This window comes from Mytilus californianus, unplaced genomic scaffold, assembly GCF_021869535.1.
Source record: "Mytilus californianus isolate M0D057914Y unplaced genomic scaffold, xbMytCali1.0.p SCAF_50, whole genome shotgun sequence".
Taxonomy (NCBI): Eukaryota; Metazoa; Mollusca; class Bivalvia; order Mytilida; family Mytilidae; genus Mytilus; species Mytilus californianus.
The window spans coordinates 1,056,562-1,062,746 of NW_026262702.1; positions in this window are offsets into that span (position 1 = coordinate 1,056,562).

The window sequence follows — 6,185 nt, forward strand, 5'->3', positions numbered from 1 at the left end:
ACAGATGTAAAACAAGGCAATACGAGAAAACTAACGGCCTGATTTTTGTACAAGACAATAAAAAAAAAAACAACAAAAAAACAAACAAATATGATATACATCAACAAACAACAACCACTGAATTATAAGATTTTGACTTGGGACAGGCACATGCAGAATAAGGCCGATTTGAACATGTTTAAGGGCGCCCAACACTCCCCCTAACCTGTGACAGGGGTTTAACAGCACAACACAAAAAAAAACCTATAAAAATCAGTTGAAATGGGCTTTATACTTGGTTTCATTGCAACGTTCTTGTAAATGCGCATTAGGAGAAAAAAGTACCTAGTAGTATTGGAGTAGTTCACTTGGAAACTTGATTGGAATTATAGATACTTATTAGTTGTTTTGCAAGGTTTTTATACATGTATATAAAATGGCTTTCAATATATATTTCGGTCTAAATACAAACATAAAATGTGTTTCCATGCACATTAAAGAAAAAAAAGAAAAAAAAAAAAAAAACGTACAGAAATATATGGTTTTCATATTTTTCATAAAAATCAATTCAATAGGTGTTCTATTTTCCAATTTTTTTATTTCCACGATTATATGTTGTTATTACTATGAAAGCATTAACCTAACTTCTGACAAAGGAACATTTTTACGATAATAGTTACCTCCCTTGAAACTCTATTTACCACCCTTTAGACCTTAAACTTTATTAAATGTAAGAACTTTACTTTGTATGTTAATTCTTATCAGCGATGACGTTGTAATGATCGCGTCCAATTTAGCATTTTGATGGTGTTTTTTTCTTCTGTCGTAAACTTTAAATTTATTATGTATTCACATTTGCACCGTTCTAGATATACTAAAGTACACATTACTTAGTCCTTGTCACGTATATTCATTGGTCCTTTGAATAAACTTGTGTTTAAAGGTTGTCAATTTGATATTGAAGATTGACTTTGTTGTAAATCCATCTGAGGTGTACTGGTTGATATTTAAGTTGAAGAAGATGTGGTCTATTTGTTAACTTAAATTGGAATTTAAGCAATCTTCGTAACTTTTTGAGTTCTCTTATTTATATATGTAAGAAACTTTGTGTCATTCTTCATTTTGCTAGTTTTTTCTTCTTCTTTTGTGTGTCATTACAATGAATTACATATCTGATGAGTGTATCCCTTTTCTACTGATTTTTGCAGTTAGTTAACTTGTTGTATGATTACACTACTGTGCCAGAAAAGGGGAGTGTTTAGCGCACACGGGCATATTTTACTCTGCCACATTCTGTATGTGCCTGGTTTAAACCCGATGCTTTTAATCTAGCAGTTGTCGTTGGTTGCTGTTAACCATAATCGTTTTTCGTCCATTGTTTTAGTATAGATACGGCTGTTGGTTTTATTGTAGCCTGCTATACGGTGTGGGTTTTACTCGTTGTTGAAGGCCATATGGTGACCTCTATAGCTGTTCACAATTTTGTCATTCGGTCTTTGGTGGAAAGTTGTCTCATTGGCAATGATACCACATCGCCTAATTTTAAATTTACAAGAATTGGGATACATTCTCTATATAGTTTTTAAACAGTCGAAGACAAACATGTTTAACAGAAATATATACTAGAATATAAATTGAGAATATCAGAAACAATACGATGAATTAAGATCTAAATGATCAAGAGTGCAAAAGAGCAACAGCATACCAACCGACGGATCTTATAAACAAGTAAAACAAAGGTGCACCACAATATTGCACTACTCATATTGATTAATTGTTGTTTGCTTAATGCCCAGTGGCAAATATTCCTCGCACAGTCAGGAAGACCATACAAAATAAGCGATGGCTTAAAACACGAATATGAAGATCAAACATGTATTTTGAAATTCTAAAAAAGCAAAAGTCGGTTTTCCAGCTTTGTTCAATATTTGTAGGCTTTCCGTAAGCATACCCGACTATTTGACAGAAGTTCGTGGAAAACAGAGCATTAAAGACCAAATTGAGACAGAAACTTCCGCTTTGGTATTTTAATTTCGAATTCTTAATTTCCAAAACCGGTTCATGTGAAACCTAAGGTTTATGTCTTTTCGGTATTTCATTTCAGCTTTCAAGTTTCTAAAAGTATTATATAAAGAAAACAGAGACTAATGGTACTGTAGCAAGGGAGGTCATTCAAATATATTCGATATCATTGCCTAAGACGATATCAATTTAGACAAACACATTCAGTCCTAATTCTTTTTCGTGATTTTAAAGTTTAAAAAATGAATTGTACATTCATGTTGTACATACTAAATAGTATATCTATGTTTCGCTTTTGTACAATAGCTCGATTTTGCTTGCATCCCTGTATGCTTAGAGTGTTAAAACATAATTAATCCGAAGTGTCTGTGCTATTCCATTTTATTGTAAATAATGAATTTGAACTACATTTTAAATTTTGGATTCTGAAAATCAAATTAAAAATAAATATTTAAAAGATAAATGTGACATAAAATTGGAAGATTTTTACATCGTCAGAGAATCAGTGAATGAATGTTTACTTTTCATAAAATACCACGGCCTAAGCAGTCTAATTTATCGCTCGTTAGTTAATCTAATGAAATGAAAATACAATTTGTCTAATCCTTGAACAAACAACATTATACCACAGTGGCTTCTGATTACCTTAACACAATCCTATCCGAATTAACCGTACCAAATTTGTCGTCATTCTAGACGATACCATATCTTAATCTTTATATAATATCAGATAATATGTTTTTGTAGCCAAAAGGTTAAGATTTTGATCCATCAACTGGCATATTCTAGACCGGAAATTACATAGTTGATACGAATATTTTCAAATATTATGAAAAATATGTAAAAAGTTTATACACCTGAAAAAAAATATATATGGTACCGCACATGTTATGAATTTCCAAAAGTGTTGTATTGTGCATGGAACAACAAACGCAACATGTTTTTGATCTCAGTAATAAAACTGTTGAAAATAAACGTAAAAAGTCATACGATGAAGTCAGAGGGAAAGACAGACATCTTTTGATTTTTTTTCACTGTTAAAGTCAACATCTAAAGTCGAAGGACAGAAAATAGCTTTTATAATCAGACAGGTATGAATACTAGGGTTTTAGTCCTTTTCAATGTGTCTTCAAACTTTTGGTAAGGTTAGACATTTTATGATTCAAAAGATTTCCTCCGGAAATCAAAGTTTTGATTTGATATATATTGTTAAAGTAAGAATGTGGCGATAGATTGATTGATTGTTGTTCGCTTAACGTCCCGTGTCTTTTATTTCATGCAAATTCAGGAAGAAAGTGTATATGTTGGTTTGAGTTGGGGAGAATAACTATTGGTCAAAAGCACATACTCGGGTCAAGCAATTTCAAATTGAGGTAATCAAAGAGTCAATACAAAATTATAAAGTAACAAAATGTCGACGCTGCGTTTTTTTTCTTCATAAAAAGACAAAGGAGTAATAAACTAATTAAACATCAGAAAATATTTTGAAGAGTTTTTTCATGTAAAATTCTTGATGTATAAATATTTAAGTGAATAGAATATAAGGACCTTGGATTTAAAGTTAATTTCGCCAACTTAAAAACAAATCGAAGATTACTCAAATTGTATTTGATTTTATGAGCATACTTAATTTTAATGCACTCTGTACATATTTTTAAACATCCAATGTCATAAGCGGCTCATTTATTTAATATAGTTATTGAGTTATGTCGCTTTGTATAAATTAGTGAAGTTGCTTGCTCTTTGACGCTGCTGGATAGCTGATAAACTTTGGGGTATCTTAAATATCATTTTTGTAAATGGTTGGCTCTTAGCAATATCATCAAATGAAATTAAAAAAAAAGGAGACTAAAAGACAAATTAACTGTGTAAAAATTAATTATAAAAAAAAAGCATTATTTAAATTGTTCTATCACCAAGTTACTGTTCAAAACGGGATTGTATTCCAGGGAACGGACTGTTAACAAGCACAGCAGAAAATGGTTACATACATTGTATGTAATGAGGTCTTACAATTAGCAAATATTCGGGGAGGACTCTGTACTCTGACATTCAGTAAGAAATCTGAATCTTTTTTTTTATTAGAATACTATTGAATTAGTACTAACACTAAAATTAGTATATCAACAGTTAAAAAAATTGAAAGCTTTGACCATGTCATTATGAGGCAAATCGACATATTTCAATATGAAGCAATGCAATCAATTAGACTTAGGGTTATAATGCTCTGGTCTTGAATCCATAAGTAGTTGATACCTAAGTCAAGACAGTATATATGAACAAGGCTGCACATCTTATGTTACAAAGTATAAGGATTCTTGATAAATTATCTGACATGAGGCGGTGTCTGTTTACTTTCTCTGTATCACAATAAGTTTCAGTTCCCATCACAATTATATACGTATTCTGATTGCTATATTTCATCTTAATACTCTTCTACTGGTAACATTTGGAATTTAATTAAATTCAATATCAAAGGGCATTCATGCCGTTATCATAATTCTACAAGTAAAACAGTTATTTTGCAATATTTACTACATAATGACGCGAAAATCACAAACATTTGACTATTTTTCTTGTATCAATCACGCCTTTAACACATCAATACCAAAGTGGCCGCCGTGACACCTCACAATAACGTAGAAACGTAGATAAGCTCATTTGACGGTTATCATAAAATTAAATCAAAATGACAAAATTATTGAAGTTAACATTTGGCGTGCTGACAACCAGTGTACTCTGTTATCACTAACTGTTGAGTAATTACAGGCAGTTACCTCTATACAGGTGTTTAATAATGATAATACACGTAAAATTACCGGATATATCAGTCAATTCCTGATTACATTCAAAATAGGTTTTGTAGTATATATCTAAATATGTTCTATAATTGAGAACCACAATTAAATGCAGAAAATCCCCTCTCAGAAAGAAAAAAAATAAGCAGGGTTTACATTTACTTCTGAATTTAAAGAATTCTTTTTAAAAGTGAATAAAACCTATTTTGAAAATGAATGAAAGTTTCCAGGCTTACTTGTAATTACAGATACATGTTTTCCAAAAAAAAAGTTAAGAATCGAATTTAAATACGATCTGTAAAAACCCATTACCAAATTACATACAAAAGTCACTAATTTAATATGGGAGAAAATTATTAAACACGGATAGTGCACATTAAAATATGCTAAATCCGTTAGATATGTATAATAATTATTAATTTTGTAAAAGAACCATGATAATTTATCAGTTATAACACTATGAACTAGCTTTTAGTAACTGCGAGTATTCGGTGATCGGTATTTTTTGCGGTTTTTGTAAGCTGTTAGATGTGCCTCGTGTCGATATGATGAGTCGAGCCGTTTCCAACTGATATTTATCGTGTGTTCTTATGTTGTGATGTTACACCGCTGTCCCAGGTTAGGGCAGGCTTTGAGTTTTAATGTGCCTTTCCCAAAGTCAGGAGCCTTGTAATTCAGGGGTTGACATTGATTGATGTCTGTCATATTTGGGGTTTTTTTTTTCGTTTAATGTTTTATCATAAGTCAGGTTGTTGGTTTTTATCTCGTTTGATTGTGTCACATTTTATGCTTTCAGTGCCTTTTATGACTTACTATGTCGTATGGAGTTTGCTCATTGTTGAAGGCCATACGGATGACATGTAGTAGCTTATATCCACATCGAGTGATCTCTGGTGAAAATTTGTTTTATTGGCAATCATATCATTGGTCTTCTTTCGACCAGCAGTAAAACTCTTGTTTTGCGGGATGTGTTTTGCTCATGAAAGTGATTTGTAGATCTTGTCTTGCTGATCATTTTTGCTATTTAAAAGTTTTTATCTTTCTATTATAGTTTTCAAGATGCTAGGCAAAAATTGGGAAAAACGTCATTTAAGGGCAATAACTTCAATAAGGAATCAACTTTCGATTTCGGTTTAATATGCTGAATTATTTGTACATCTTGTCTTGCTCATCATTCTTGCTATTAACATTGTCTTCATATCTATTATAGCTTTGAAGATAATTGGCAAAAGTGCAAAACAATTGGAACAAATTCGTCCTTAAATGTCAATAACTTCAATAAAAAGGCAACTACGATTTCGTTCATGTAGACTTATTTGTAGATGTTGTCTTGCTTATCATTTTTGCAATTTAAAGTTTCTATCTATTTATTATAGTTTTCAAGAT